This window comes from Eulemur rufifrons, chromosome 19 (assembly GCF_041146395.1).
Source record: "Eulemur rufifrons isolate Redbay chromosome 19, OSU_ERuf_1, whole genome shotgun sequence".
NCBI classification, from domain to species: Eukaryota; Metazoa; Chordata; class Mammalia; order Primates; family Lemuridae; genus Eulemur; species Eulemur rufifrons.
In genome coordinates, this window is record NC_091001.1 from 58,881,987 (window position 1) to 58,898,950 (window position 16,964).

General features: G+C 34.0%; 1 protein-coding gene across 7 annotated transcripts in view; it reads left to right on the plus strand.

The window, feature by feature from the left end:
* EXOC6B (exocyst complex component 6B) overlaps positions 1–16,964 on the plus strand; it is a 563,953-nt gene that overhangs the window by 373,443 nt on the left and 173,546 nt on the right. The gene's annotated exons all lie outside the window — the stretch shown is intronic.

Genomic DNA, 16,964 nt, shown 5'->3' on the forward strand with positions numbered 1-16,964 from the left:
ATCCCTTACTTGATACCAACCTTATTGTAAACACAAATGCAAGTTGAATTACTGAAATTACATAGTAGTTTTCAGTTATAAATATAAACATTCAAATGAAAGAAACCACACTTATTTTATGTTTTTATATAGTCGCAAGAAAGGAAAACAATTTTTTAGGAATCTACTCAAGAACTATGGAACCTGTCCCTGGAATGAGATTGATAATCCCTGATCTGTAATAAATATTTGTGACCTGGCTGCTTGAGTTAAGAAGAGCAGCCTCTGGGAGTGATGTTAGCACACGGCAAAGTAGACAGCTTCAAACTCTTGTCCTTCTACAGAAACATTGAAAAATAAGCAGAAACTGTCAGAACCAATTTTGTCAGAACTCTGGAAAATAGTCAAAGGTTTATAGCAACAAAATCAATGTTAAATCAAGGTAAAGACAACTTGGAAGCGGTTGGATAGCTGTATGGAATTTTTACTTGCTCTCGCCCCACGCCTTTCCCAGTATGGTGGCAATCTTGAAGCAGTGGTAGCCCACATTCTTACTGTAGAACCCTGTGTATTAGTTTCAGAGGAAGCAGAGCATGTCTTAGATGCAGATTATTGTGTATGTCTATTGTAACCTATTTGGAGCTATTTCATGCAAGACATTTGTCCTTATGGAACCTGGAACTCAAACTAGGAATATGATAAGCAGTGTTCAAAAATGATATAAGGTGAACTAAAAACCTACAAATTCCTGGAGCAAAAAAATTAAAATGCAGGCATACAATATATTGCCTAACCCCCAAGAGGAAAAGCTAGGGGAGATTCTTTGGGAAATTAGGACATTCAAAAGCATCTTTAGTTGAATGCAGTGGCTCATGCTTGTAATCCCAACTATTCAGGAGGCTGAGGTGGGAGGATCACTTGAGCTAGGAGTTCAAGATCAGCCTGGGCTACATAGCGAGACCCTGTCTCTAAAAAATATTTTTAAAATTACCCAGGCATAGTGCTGTGTGCCCGTAGCCCCAGCTACAAAGGAGGCTGAGGTAGGAAAATCTCTTGAATCCAGAAGTTTGTGAGGAGCCTGGGCAATATAGCAAAAACCTACCTCAAACAACAACAACAAAAAAACAAAAAACATACCTTTATACGGGCAAGTTTAGAAAGCCATGTGTATTCCTGGTGCAATAATCTCAGAAAAGATTTAAGAAGACCTTCAGCTTTCATCTGAGGCCAGTCTCTGAGCTCAGGGTGAGCCTGGATAAATGTTGGAATGCCCCACAAAGAACCAATTTGCAAAGATTGGGACAGGTGTTTGGTTGTTTTCTTTTTTTGTTTGTTTGTTTTATTTTTCTTGGATTTGTTGTTTTGTTTTGCTCCTGGCATTCAAGGAAGTCTTTGTCAAACTTTACCTTTAAGTTGACAAAAAATTTTTAATGTTTTTAGTTTAGTTACTATGTTTTTTATTTGTCAATTTTATCAGTTAGCTTTTAGTCTTGTCTATCTTTTATCAGGATGATTTAAACCATATACAGTTATTGTGCTAACTGATTATTTGATTATACCTGTGTTATTTTGTTTCATGATTTCTCTTTTTAAAGTTTTTTTTTGTTTCCTTTATTTTCGTGCATATGCCATATTTTCTTAGCTTTTGCACACACTTAGGGCTTTGAACATATAAATACTTTCTTTTTTTAAAAAACATTCTTCAGTCTATGATACTGTAAATATTGGAATTAAGTGTGAAAATTTTTATTTGAGATAAATTTTTAATATAAATGGTTTATTACATATTTTTATTCTCCCCCTTTCTCATATATTAGTATATTTCAGTGTTTTAGATCAAGAGTACTGTTATTACAACATTATTTTCTATGTTATATGTTTCTTTCCCATAATAATTTACTGAAATTTACATTTAGTTTAAGACAATTATTACACTTATCTTGCTTTTACTTAGCTTCCATGCTTTTAGACAGTAGTTTTCACAATATATATCTTTAAATATAGATATTTATTTCATATTTTCTGATCCTTTTCTTATTTATATCAAAATGTTTTTTCTCACCTTTTAGCTTAATTTAAAAATTCTTACATAACATTTTTTTCTCAATATTCTATACATGCTGTTTCATCGTCAGCTAGCTTTTAGTGTTGCAGCAAAGAAATCTGATTTTTTTTCATTGGTTATCAGCCTCATTTTTCTGCTTGAATGTGTATACTTTTTAAAAAAATTCTTCCATTTAGTCATTTTATTCATAAGTTTTCCATGATTTACATGTGTGTTTGAGTTCATTTTCACTGATTTTGTTTTGACTCCATTGAGCGTTTCTTTATGTGCTTTCCTCAACTTTGCCAAGTTTTTTTTCTGATATATCAGTTATACTTTGTTTTTCATTTTTTTTTTTGTTGGCTCCCCTTTACAAACATCAGTTGAATTGATGTTAACTTTATCTTCTGTCTTCCAATCAATTATCTTCTCTTATAATTTTCAGCTTCATACTATTGGTCTAAGTTCTGGGAAAATGTTTCATGTTTGTTTTCTACATGACTTGGGTAATTTTCTATAGCATAAATCCTGTACTTATTTTCTCTCATATGGATTTTAATTTAGTTACTATGCTTTTGTTTTTCTTATAACACTTCATCTTAGTTATCTTTTTTTTCATTTCCTGTCGACTTTTTGATTAATTATGTGAGCATTTTACCTCACACCATTTACTATTTTCTCCTTATTGCTTTATGTTTCTCTGTCATTGACAATAGCTTATTTTATACTCTAGATTAGGAGTCCCCGGCCTATGGTGAGTTGTATCATTATCTCATTATATATTACAATGTAATAATAATAGAAATAAAGTGCACAATAAATGTTATGCACTTGAATCATCCTGAAACCATCCCCCCCATCCCCAGTCTGTGGAAAAATTATCTTCCATGAAAACAGTCCCTGGTGCCAAAAGGTTGGGGACTGCTACTCAAGATAATAATACCAAAATTTCTTGAACTTTTCCTTTCACTCCTCTAATATATAATTTTCTGAGTCTTGCTTATTCTTTGAGTCTTTGAATGCTATAATTAGTCAGGGTTCTCCACAGAAACAAAACCAACAGAGTTGTATGTGTGTGTGTGTGTGTGTGTGTGTGTGTGTGTATGGAGAGAGAGAGAGATTGATTATACATGAGATTTATTGGCTTATATGGATATGGAGGCTAAGAAGTCCCAAGATTTGAAATTGGCAAGCTTGAGACCCAGGAGAGCCAATGCATTGTTCCAGTTTAAGTCCGAAGGCCTGAAAACAAGAAAGACCTATGGTGTGACTTCCAGTCTGAAAGCTGGCAGGCTGGAGATCCAAGAAGTGTCAATGTTTTAGTTTGAGCCCAACTCAAGGCAGTTAGGAAGAGTTCCCGCTTACTTGCAAGATGTTCTGCCTTTTTGTTCTATTCAGGCCTTCAGCTAATTGATGAAGCTCATATTAGGGAGGGTAATCTGCTTTATTCAGGTCTACAGATACAGATATTAATTTCATCCAAAAACACCCTTACAGACATACCCAGAATAATGTTTGAACAAATATCCGAGCACCCCATGTCGCAGTCAAGTTGACACATAAAATTAACCATCACAAATGCTGTACTCTTTCCTTTGTTTTGCAGTATTTTTTCTTGTGTCCTGTGCTAGTATATTAATTCCTTCCTTACTTGACCTCAGACATGGCAGTATCTTTACAGACTGTGTACTTGTCAATAAACAAGTTGAATAGTCAGCCCTTGATCTTTTCTTCTGCCTCATTTAATGACTGTCTCATCCCTTATATCCAGATCATTTATGTGCATTATCATGTACACATCTCTCAACTGATTTCTGATTCTATTGGCTTTCATGTAGTTACCTTAAGAACAGATATCCAAATTCAATGGCTTGAATACATAAGAGTATATAGTCTCACATAAGAAGAACTCCAAATACAATTTTAGCTCAGAGACTGAAGATTATCAGGGCTGAGGTCTTTTTCAGATCTTTTCCTCAAGGTTCCAAGATAGCTGCTAGAATTCTAGCCATCACGTCTATACTCAAGGCAGGAGGAGAAAGGAAGGAAGGAAGGGAGATGGAAGAGAAAGAAATGAAAGGGATTCTGTAGGCATTACTTTCAAATCGTTTGTGTCTCAGATGAGATAAGAGGATGAGAATTATAATTTTTCTAACTGTTCATATTGCCATGGATTATTGTTGTTGAAGTAAAAGGGAGCATGAATAATGAGTAAGCAGCCAACATATTCTGAAAATATATTCTTTCTTCAGGAGAGGTGGCATCTTCTTCCTATCACAGATATCTGGTACTCTGAAAATGTTCTGAACCTGTTGAGTACAATGTAAATAAGAAATTTCTAGCACATTCTATTACAAAGATCCTTCAGTTCTTGTTCTTACTTTGCGTAAGTGACTATATCTCTGCAATAATGCACAATTTTGCTGGTTTTTTACCTTTCACTTTTACATGTTTAGATAAGAAAAAAGCTGGGTGACAAGCAGTAGATGGAGTCACTAAGAATAGGAAGAACCATATTCTAACCTAATGGCTAGGAATAGGGAAGTATAGAGCCTAGTTCTCTATTACACATTGTCCAGGGTCTCTGAGAACAGGACAAATGTTAAAGGACTTTTCAAGGATGTTTGATGTCCTATATTCTAAATTCTAGGTAGGGTTTTCTCAATTCAGCTTTTGCCTTCTACTTAGGATCACTTCATCTCTGGATTTGTCAATCTTTGTTTTAGCATTATTATGGCTTTTCATCTTTTTCTAGGTCTTTACTATTGCAAGTATTTAGAAGAAGCTATATTGGGGGGCTGTTAGCAAGACAAAATTTTTTCAGTGGTTATTTATTTTAATAGCCATTTAGTTTCATTACCTTTTAATGAGTTCTTTGATAGCAAGTTCCTTAATTAACAAGGCAGTCCTTTAGGTTTCCTCTTCTCTAATTGTTAACATATTTTGGTCCTTTCACACAGATACACTGTGATGAAAAGTTTCCTCTTTAATAGCTCCTTTTGAGGGCTGTACAGAAAGGATGAAGAGGAGGATAGGGAAAATATGCAGGCTGTTTCCTTAAGATATAAATGATTTAAGAGTATTTCTCCTCCCAAACTGAGTTAAATGTTCACATTTCATGTTCTGTGTCCTCCAACAGGATTGAGTAAGGGTGGATTTCTAGGTTTATGAAAGTTGATAATGAATCTAGCTCATATTAGAATTTTATGTTGAATTTTTCCTATACCCACTTTTTAAGAAATATGAGATAGTTAATTTTGCCTGGCAAACCCTTATATTTAAGATTTTATTTTATAAAATGAATTACATATATATATATATTTCTCTCTCTGTAATGCTAACTAGTATTATAAAAGTTGTTTTGTTTTGTTAATAACTAAAATGACTTAGGAAATGACTGATTTTCCTGGAAAAAAATTTCACTTAAGCTATGTTCAGTACTTTTCAAAAAGACAGGAATATTTTATAATAAAGCAGTGACCATTTATTCAGCCCCATCTGTGTGTCACACACTGCACAGAGCTTCATATTATATTATCTCATTTATTGCATACAGACTCTATAAGTTTGGTGTCATTACCTACATTTCACAATTGAGGAAGATGAGTTAACCAAGATTAAGTAACTGTCCTAAAGGTCACATAAGTGAAAGGGCCAAGATTTAAACCTAAGGTAATATGGACCAAAGTTCTTGCTCTTTCTCTATGTATCACTCTCTCTGGTCCTATCTTGTTTTTACTACCACTTCATATAAAATGGACATGATGGATCATGTACTGTTCTCCTACACTGAGCTTAATTAAAGAGCTGATTAAATTCATATAAAGAAGATCTTAAATGATTTCCTTCAGAGAAACCTAAAGTTTTAAATATTTGAAATGAAGTATTTGTTATTGGCAGAAAATAATGAACCAGAGCACCTACAGGATACATTAGCTCAAAAAAGCAAAAAAGAAACTCAGGGTAATGAGGTGTTTGGGAGGAGAAATGCTCTTATTTAGGGTATTGACCAGTTAGGAACTGAGTAATAAGTTGTATGTGGAAGTTAAAAGGGACTGGCTGGCAGACAGGCAGGCGTCTGTACCATTGTGTTTTGTAAACTTTCTGCTATGGCTGTGGTGTGTTTTTTCCAAGCCCACTTAATTTTTTATGAGGTTTGTAAAGGTCTTCAATAAACAATTGAGATTATAGAGGTTTTCCTGGAAGCTTTGGTTAATATTTTAATACACTTCGGTTTGTCACATTATTAAATAGCTTATTGGAAAGTTTGAAAGAGAGGGTTTCTTTTTTATTTTTCCTTTTTCCTTTTCCTTTTCCTTTATTTCTTTTTCTTTATTGTTCTAGTAGTTAAATATCAAAATTGGATTTAGTTTTTAGTCGATTCCCTTTCTTGCTTTTTATCTTAACTTTATATCTCTATAGATCACCCTTGGATTGGGGATCTGGCATCTGGGAGGCCTCCACTTAAAATGCACTTTAAGTGAAATTACAGTTTAGAGGGTGTGTCTTGAAACTAAGCCAGTGACTGTAAATGTATGTAGTAAGAGAGGACTGGAAAAAGGGCACTGTGAATTGGATAGGGTCAGAAAGCAGGAACTAATAGAGCTTTGGAGATTACCTCATTGTGACCTTTTGCTCATTAATATTTGAATTTGATTCTTTGGCATGTTGGTTGTAGTCTAGTGAAATGTCAAGCATGGCAAAGACTGAATACCTTCAAAGACATGTCTGTGTTAATGAGATGACTTGATGAAGTTGACCTTTAACCTGAACAGGAGTTGAAGAAAGAGAAACAGTTTTTATTTCTCATTATGAAGACTTCTCATTCTATGAAGGTTTATATAGTAGTAGTGGTTGTTGTTATTTGTAGAATACTTTATATTACTTCCATTTTGAATTCTAAGCCACTTTAAACAATTTACATGTTGTTGTTGGGGTGTAATGAGGGTCACCCAGCAAGCCCCACCACTTTTGTAAGGGCTTCCCTGACTGTTTTGGCCTCGTAACTTTTTTCTTCTAAAATTATATAGGGCTTAGAGTTTATTCTGCTCAGTTTGGCACTTAATTGCATGTTCTCCTTGATTTGCTTCAGAACAAGAAGTACACTTTCTACTTTTTTGCCCAGACAGAATTATTTGGTTTAAAAGAAGAAAATCCATGACTCTATAAAAGATATAAATAGTAAAATATTATGTACTCATAAAATACTTACATTTTAAGCAAATATACCTAATGTTATTTTTAATGATTTTCCATATTCAGGATCATTGGAATAAAAATTATAATAATCACAAGTCATTTACTGAGTACTTAATATAAGCCAGGTACTGTGCAAAATGCTCTATAGGATTTATTTTTATTTAACAGTTACAATTCTATTTTGCAGATGATGAAACTGAGACAAAAGTTAAAGTCAGTATTCCAGGGCATCATATTTAAAGTGAATGTTGGTTTAAATTAAACTATATCTATAATTTGTCTATGTACCTTTATATATTTTTTCTTTGCTTTTGCTTTGACAAAAGTCTTTAGCAGTGGAACACATAAGCTAAGGTGTTTGCTGGTGGTGTTATTGGGGATGCACTGATTAATGTCCATACCCTTTATCCTGTATTGTAAATTTGGGTTCAAAATACAAATACATGTATGCATTTTTTTTATAAAGCAAAAATGTTTGCCAAGAAAAGAATGGAAATCAAGATTAAGGCATATAAAGTTATTGACCAGGGAGAAATTCTTCAAATAGCTATTATAGTTTTTTTTTCTTGTTTGATATAAATTAGTAAGGTAAAAAGAACTTTTGGGGTTCTAGTTGTGACGTTATACCTAGTATCAGCCTTATTCTCTGGCCATAAACAACTGTACCAACTTAACATAATCGTTGTTTCAAAAGTTCTGTGACATGCTTCTTGGAAATATCCAGTTATCTGGGCCTAAACACAGATTAGTCTAGAGAACCATTTTCGATTCCCAGCTGATGAATCAAATGATTCTTAAAATATTGTGAGGCTTATTTCACTTAGCATAAAGTTTGCCAGCATCATCCATGTTGTGGTAAATAGCAATATCTTCTTTTTATGAGTGAATAATATTTCATATGTATGTACCAGTTTCTTTATCCATTTTGTCGGTTGTCAGACATTTAGGTTATTACCTTATCTTGGCTATTGTGAAAAATGCCACAATAAACATAGGAGTGCAGATTTTTATACGAGGTGGTGATTTCATTTCTTTGTGGTATATTCCCAGAGGGGGAAGTTCTGGATCTGTAGGATTTTCTTTATATGAATTCTAGAACAGGCAAAATTAATCTATGGGTGTCTAAGTCAGAAAAGTTGTTATCTCAGGGTATAGGTAGGTATATAGATTTTTAAGGGGCATGAGGAACTTTCAGGTTTATGGAAATGCTCCATATCTTTATCTGGATGGCAGTTTCATTGGTTTTTACATATATAAAAGTCATCAAGATGTATACAAGATTGTACTGTATGTAATTATACCTCAGTGAAAATGTACATAGCAAGAGTGTTTTAAAAAGGATTTCGCATGTCTTTTGAAATATGGCTGAGAATAAGAAAGGGAAACACATGGGAAAGTCTTAGAACCAGGTATAAAGGACTGTTGTATCTATCCTCTGAATCCTCCATCCATATCCGGAATATATATGTCCAGCTACTTTTTGACTATGGATTTTCCTCTGAACTTTTTAATTTTTTCATGACAAATAGGTAGGTATTGTTTTTCTTTCTTTCATTTTTGTTTTGTTTTTCTTATTTTTTTATTTACCAGAGGACCACTCTCTCACTGTAGGCTCTACTCAAGTCATCAAATAGTAATAAAACTCCATATTTTTCCCACGGTATTTCCACCATCATCCTTGAGCTTCATTTTCTTTAGCTGTTTGGAAACATTTGTTTGTCTAGAATGGGGATTTCTGCATCCTTTCAATGAGTGTACTTTTATATACAGATAATCTAACAGAATTGAAGATGGTTTTTAAACAGGACCTAAGTCTTCCTAAGACATGGATTCAGTTGTAGGAGAATCTACTAGGGAAGGATGTATGATTTTAAAGTGGTTTAGGTATAAAGGTGGAGCAAGACCTTGCCATGAGATTTCTTCAGCACATGGGAACCAAGCTTCCAGGCATGGGTTGCAGATAATACAAGTATATGGGAATTTCCAGAATTTGATCCTTAGAATGTAACTCATTGAGTAACTCCTGTCCTGAATTAACAGGAGACTTAGGGCTCTGGGAATGAAGTAGCCTTACTCATAGCTATTGGATATTGAGGAAAAGAGAACAAGATAGCTTTCTTGTTCTGTGAAGAAAGGAAACTTAAAGGGGCAATCCAAAAACTCAAGTTCCATGGGGCAGAAGGCAATGATCCATAATAAAGGAAGGGTTTACACTAAAAGTCAGGCTGAAGGGTTAAGGAGACATAGCCTCAACCAGAAAGTTTATTTCAGGGGTATTGGTACACAGAAGGAGGGAGCATTTTGTTAGGGTAGCCTTTGTATTCTCTCTGAGTAGTTCTCACTTGCCTTGCTAGATCAGTTTCTGTGTCTGAACTTTTCTTCATTTCACAGTGACATAACTCATTGAGTAACTAAAGAAAGAGAATATTTGACACACCAAAACGTAAGCAAGGATGTTTTATGCAGGAAACAAAAAAAGAGTTGATATGAAAGGATGGCTCTCTTCACAGAATACTTCCTGATTCTCACTCTGTATTTCTTACTTTGAAACTGGCTAAGATTATCCACAGGAAGAGAAAATTTGGCTTTGGCAACTTGACTAATTTAGATAAGATCTTGGGTGATCTAGGATTCAGGATCTGTTCCCAATAAGTTGACAGAGAGTTGTGGTTGTAGTCCATTCTAAATGTCTGCTGTGGGTCGGGTGTGGTAGCTCATGTCTATAATCATAGCACTTTGGGAGGCTGAGACAGGGGATTGTTTAAGGCTAGGAGTTTGAGACCACCCTGGTTAACATAGAGAAACCCTGCTGCTACAAAAAATGTAAAAAATAAAATACAATAAATATCTGCTATGAGCTCAGCATTCTTTTGATGCTCTCTTAGATGAGGAAGGGGAAAAGAAAATCAATACCCTGGCCTTTCAGATTTATGTGATTTTTATCTTCCTGTTCTCTCCATTCCCTTGTCCCAAGTCACAGAGCAACCAAGAGATGTAGCAAGTATCAAAAAGCCCTTTACTGAGAGGCAGGATCAACTGATTGTTAAGTCTGTAGAATCTGACAGGGCTGGATTAAAATACTAGCTTCACCACTAGGTGAATATATTCAAATTGCTTAACCTCTCTTTCTCTGTTCTTTTCTGTAAACTGAGGATTAAATACCTTATTGGGTCTTTGTGAGAATTATATGAGGAAATATTTTGAAAACATTTGTCACATAGTCAGTGCTCAATCAATTGTGGTGATGAGGTAGAGATGGCATTGATGATGGTGATGCTTTCTCTATGCCCTTCACTCGCATTTAGAACTGACACGACACTTAGTGCTCTGTAGTTGAAGTACATACTAATTGAAAGCAATAAATACTGAGTTTTCTAATTTCTTCAAAGGAGTTTGTACCATCTCTGTGCATTTGTCTTAATTATGTTTAATTGTGTCTTTGGGTAAGAAATAGTAGATATCTCCATTTTCTTGGAAGAGAATCAGATACTCTCAAGACATAAAGTTAGGTGTCAGTTGTGTACCAACTTAACTTTGCACAGTTCTGAACTATATACTGTTCTGATATCCTTCATTTAGCTATATCAAAAAAAATCCATAGTTTCTTTCCTTGCAAATCATGTACTTCTATTTTATTAAGTAAACTTTTTAATGATGTATAACATGTGCACAAAAAAAGGGAATAAATCATAAATGTAGAGCTGGATGCATTTTCACAAATGGAACACCTTGTATAAGCATCGTCTAGAAAATATTAGGCAGAAGTCCCCATGACCCCTTTGAGTAATCACTCTTCCTTGAGGTATAGAAGGGGTTTTAAGCAGGAACATAAGTCTTCAGGATAGTTATTTTTTCCTGTTTTCAAACTTTATATAATTGGAATTATACATCCAATTTTTACATCTGCCTTCTTTGGCCCAAAATAATGTGTGTGAAAATAATCCATGTTGTTACATGTTGTGAGAGTGTACTCTTTTATTTAAATTGACAAGTAAAATATTTATATTTTTATGGTGTATAATATGTGTGTGTACGTGTATATACATACACATACTTATATAGATGTATATATAGAGAGTGGAATGGCTAAGTCAAGCTATTTAACATATGCATTACCACACATCCTTATCATTTTTGTGTGTGGTGAGAACACCTAAAACTACTCTCTTAGCAATTTTTAAATATGCAATATAAGGCTGAATAGTATTCCACTGGGTATATATACCATATTTTCTTTATGCATTCATTCATTGATAGAAATGTAGATTAATGCTATATCTTGGATATTGTAAATAATGCTGTAATGAACTATCTTTTTGACGTATTGATTTTATATTCTTTGGGTGTGTGTATCCAGTGGGATTTCTGGATCACATAGTAGTTGTGTTTTTAATTATTTTAGTAACCTTCATACTGTTTTCCATAATGGCTATATTAATTTACATTCCTACCAATAGTGTACCAAGGGTTCCCTTTTCTCCTTATTCTTGCCAATACTTGTTATCTTTAATTTTTTGGTAATAGCTATTCTAGTAGGTACAAGGTGATATTTCATTGTGGTTTTAATTTGCATTTCTCTGATGACTAGCGATGTTGCACATTTTTTCCGTGTTTCTCTTGGCCATTTGTGTGTCTTCTTTTGAGAAATGTCCATTTTGGCCATTTTTAAATTGGGTTATTTGTTTTCTTGCTATTGACTTGTTTGAGGTCCTTATATATTTTGGATATGAATCCCTTATCAGATGTATGGTTTGCAAATATATTCTCCCATTCCATAGGTTGTCCCTTCACTCTAGTGATTGTTTCCTTTGCTGTGCAGAAGCTTTTTAGCTGGGTATAATCCCACTTATCTAATTTTGCATTTTTTGCCTGTGCTTTTGAGGTCATATCCAAAAAATTATAGCCCAGGCTAATGTCATGGAGATTTTCCCCTATATTTTTTCTAGTAGTTTCATAGTTTCAGGTCTTACATTTAAGTCCTTAATCCATTCTGAGTTGAAGATATAGTGTGAGACAAGGGATTAATTTCATTGTTATACATGTGTATATCCAGTTCTCCCAGCACCATTTATGGAAGAGACTTTTCCTCATTGTGTGTTTTTGGCATCTTTGTCAAAAATCCATTGACCATAAATGCATGGGTTTATTTTTGGGCTCTCTATTCTGTTACATTGGTCTATGTGTCTGTTTTTATGCCAGTACCATACTGTTTTGATTACTATAGCTTTGTAGTAGATTTTGAAATTAGGTAGTGTCATGCCTCCAGCTTTAGGGTTTTATTGCTTAAGATTGCTTTGGCTATTTTCTTTTGTAGTTTCATATGAATTTTAGGATTGTTTATTCTATTTCATTGAAAACTGTCATTGGAATTTTGATAAGGATTGCATTGAATTTGTAGATTGCTTTGGGTAGTATGGACATTTTAATAATATTAATACATTCAGTCCACGAACATGAGTTATCTTTCCATTTATTTGTGTCTTCTGTAATTTCTTTCAGTAATGTTTTGTACTTTTCAGTGTACATGTATTTCAGATATTTCACCTCTTTTGATAAATTTATTCCTAAGGGTTTTTTTTTTTTGTAGTTATATAAGTGGGATTGTTTTGTTGATTTCTTTCACAGATAGTTTGTTATTAGTATATAGAAACACAACTGATTTTTGTATGTTTATTTTGCATCTTACAAGTTTACTGAATTTGTTTATTATTTCTAATAGTTTCTGATGGAGTCCTTTGGGTTTCCAAAACTATGTTGAATAGAAATGGCAAGAATGGGCACCCTTGTCTTATTTTTTACCTGCCACTTCCCAGCCCTGGTCATATAGGGGTTTTTTTTGTTTGTTTTGTTTTGTTTTTGTTTTGTTTTGGTTTTTTTGGAGATAGAGTCTCACTCTCTTGCCTGGGCTAGAGTGCCATGGCGTCAAGCTCCCAAGTAGCTGGGACTACAGGCATGCGCCATCATGCCCGGCTTATTTTTTCTATATATTTTTAGCTATCCAGATCATTTCTTTCTATGTTTTAGTAGACACGGGGTCTCGCTCTTGCGCAGGCTGGTCTCGAACTCCTAACCTCGAGTGATCCTCCCGCCTCGGCCTCCCAGAGTGCTAGGATTACAGGCATGAGCCACCGCGCCCAGCCCCGATCATATAGTTTTTGTCCTTCATTCTGTTAATATGGTATATCATAATTATTGATTTACATACGATGAACCATTCTTGTATCCCACGAATAAGTCCCATTTGATCATGGTGAATGATCTTTTTAATGTGCTGTTGAATTCACTTTGCCAGTATTTTGTTGCAGGTTTTTGCATCTATGTTTATTAGGTCTGTTGGCCCATAATTTCCTTTTTTTGTGTTGTTCTTATCTAGCTTTGGTGTCAGTGTAATGCTGGCTTTTCAAAAAGATTTAGTCTCTTCAATTTTTTGGAAGAGTTTGAGAAGAATTGGCATTAGTTCTTCCTTACATGTTTAGTAGATTCACTAGTGAAGCCATCGGGTTTCGGGCTTTTCTTTGATGGGAGTTTTTTGATTACTGATTTAATCTATTTACTCATTTTTCTTCATGATTCAGTGTTGGTAGTTTTTATGTCTAGGAATTTATCCATTTCTTCTAGGTTATCCAGTTTGTTGTATGTAGCTGCTTATAATGGTATCTACTGATCCTTTGCATTTCCGTATCATTAATTGTAATGTCTCTTCTTTCATTTCTGATTTTATTTATTTTAGTCATCTCTCTTTTTTCTTTAGCTAAGAGTCTGTCAATTTTGTTCATCTTTTCAAAAAGCCTGTTAGTTTTATTTATCTTTTCTATTGTTTTTCTAGTCTTTATATTATTTATGTATGCTCTGATCTTTATTATTTCCTTCTTTCTACTCAGTTTGGGTTTAGGATATTCTTCTTTTTCTAGTTCCTTGATGTGTACCATTAGGTTGTTTATTTGGGATCTTTCCTCTTTTTTGATGTGGGCATTTATTACTATACACTTTCCTCTGAAAACTACTGTTTATATATCCCATAAGTTTTAGCATATTTCCATTTTTGTTTTTCTCAAGAGCAAGCCATGTACTTTTTAAGGTGATGTACATGCATAAAGTGACAGTGCATTGTATCATCCAGTGCAAAGTGTTATGGTACAAGTTGAATATGTAGAACAATAAACAGGGAGAAAGTAGAAAGCAAATGGTATAATTAAAATTAGGGTATATGAATCAGGAGTATGTTTTAAGGGAAATGAGTTGATTTGTTTACAAAAGAGTTACATGGCAAAAATCAAAGAAGAATTTTTGTGAATTTTAACTCATGCCTCATTATGGTTCTCACTGTGGTAATAGCCTGGCTTTGAATTAACATCATGAATTTTTCTCATCAGTTTACTCCTTTGCCCCTCCCAAAACTTACAGGAGATTTTGTGACTGGATTGAGAAATAGTGTGAACTGTGTAAGTTCTTTGGTACTTGACTTTCAGTTCATGTTGATATTTATTGACTATCTTGGAGTATGTAAATATTATAAATGCATTGACAGGTAGCATGGCATTGCCTGTAGAGCTAGTTGTAAGATCTTATGTCCAAAATCTCTCTGCATTACAGGTTCTTCATATGTTCAAAATATCGTGTTGATACTTGTTTTTCCTCTTGTCTGACAATCTGTCTTCATTCTTGTGCAGTCTCTGTGCCCTGGTACTTACATAGCTTCATAAGATATAACCTATGTGTGATTATGGCTGATTTGAAACTGTTTCTAGAGGTATTCAAAGGCAGTTTCATAGGACTTTTGGTTAGGTTAGTTTTCTTATGTTCTGAATTCTTTCCTTGACCTATAGATTTTGCCTGTGAGCTCCTAGTGAGGGTCTCCCCCATATTAGATTACTTACTTAAGAAGGTAAAATCACCAATTTTTATTGCGTGGTGGTTGGTTGTTATTGCCTGAGTCTGTGTTTATCCTTTCCTAGAAAGCCTATGGATAGCATGGCAATGGAAACCAGAAATGAGGAAGAGAATGGAGAGTAGACTATGAATTAGCAAAGATCCAAAATGCTGTCCAGAATTAGGAAACTATTTAACACTGAAAACGTACATTTCTGCAATTATAGCTTTGTTTGGAAATAAAGAATTAGCTTGAGAGAAATTAAGGTGGAGAGTAATTGGAGGGCAATTAAATAACCCAGTATATCAGAGTAACATAACATATATATCTTTGACTCTATTGATTGATGTGTATTAATGTAGACTTGAAAATTAAGTCTATGTTTCATGTTAATATTAAAGTTAATAAGCTATCTAATATTTGATCTGTGACTTCTGGGAGTTCACACTGGGCATAGTCTGACAATTACGTTGAACCCTATAGCTCCTTGGAGGTACCTGTCTTGGGTCTCCAGTGGTTTTAGTTGAAACCAAGCCATTTAATGTGGATTTCTTTTATAATGTCACTTTTCTCTTTAGGATTCTTTATGCATCCATTGCCACTTTCCCACTTGGTCTCTAAATTACTCCTTAACTTAAGCATTCCCATTTGTTGTCTTAAATCATCCAGAGTATAAATTATCAGAAAATACAAACAGATGAAGAATATTTATAGTATGTATACTAAAATAGGTCACTGTTGTTATTTTTAGACTATAAAATAAAATTTTGTCAAAGAAATACAAATTTATAAAATTTATATACTTGGGAGTCTGGCTTCTACCTGTGTTTCTCTTCACATATAAGCATATGCATTATGAATCTCAGTATTGATACCCCACATCCTGGCAGGTTTGAGAAATAATCCTAAATAAATTATCCAAAGTATATTTGAAAAGATGCAAATTGAAAATTTTATTGTGGTATTATTTTTTTATATTTTTTTCCATTGAAAGCCTACTACTTTTGTGGAAGGTCCTGGCCCAGTGAAACATGAAACAATACATAAAAGGGATGCTGTATTCATAATCTTGCATTTTCATGATCTCTTAATAGACCTATATAACATATATAACTCTATGACTTACTCTGTTTAGAATAGCCAAATACAAAAAAGAAAAAGAAACAACCTAAATCTCCAACTACAGAAGAATGGCCAAATACCATATGGAATACCATAAAACAATTCAAAGAATAAAGTACAGCTATATGCATTACATTAAAAATCTTCACCTTTATAATATTGAACTGAAAAAGGAAGTTGCAGAAGGCCACATTTTATATCATATTATAGAAAGTTTCAAAATATGAACAATAATACAATATGTTATTTCTGGTTATATACTGTCATATTAGTGCTTTTAAAATGCAAATGGGATACCTAATACCAATAATGGTCATCTCTAGGGAGAGGCAGGAAAACTATTAAGGAGATCACATAGGGGCTTAAACTATATTTGTAATGTTTAGTGGATCCATAAGTGTTCATAATATGATTCTATATGTCTTTTGTTTTTTTATTTCAGCTTATTATGAGGGTACGAAAAGTTCAGGTTATGTATATTGCCCCTGCCCCCCCCAAGTCAGAGCTTCAAACGTGTCCATTCTCCAGACATTGCACATCGCACTCATTATGTAGGTATACACCCATCCTCTCCCCCCACCCCCCACATCTGTCTGACACCCAGTTGGTGTTATTCCCAAATGTGCACTTATGTGATGATCAGGGAAACCAATTTGCTGGTGAGTACATGTGACATTCTATTACAAAGACATCTGCACCCGAATGTTTATAGCAGCACAATTCACAATCGCAAAGATGTGGAAACAACCC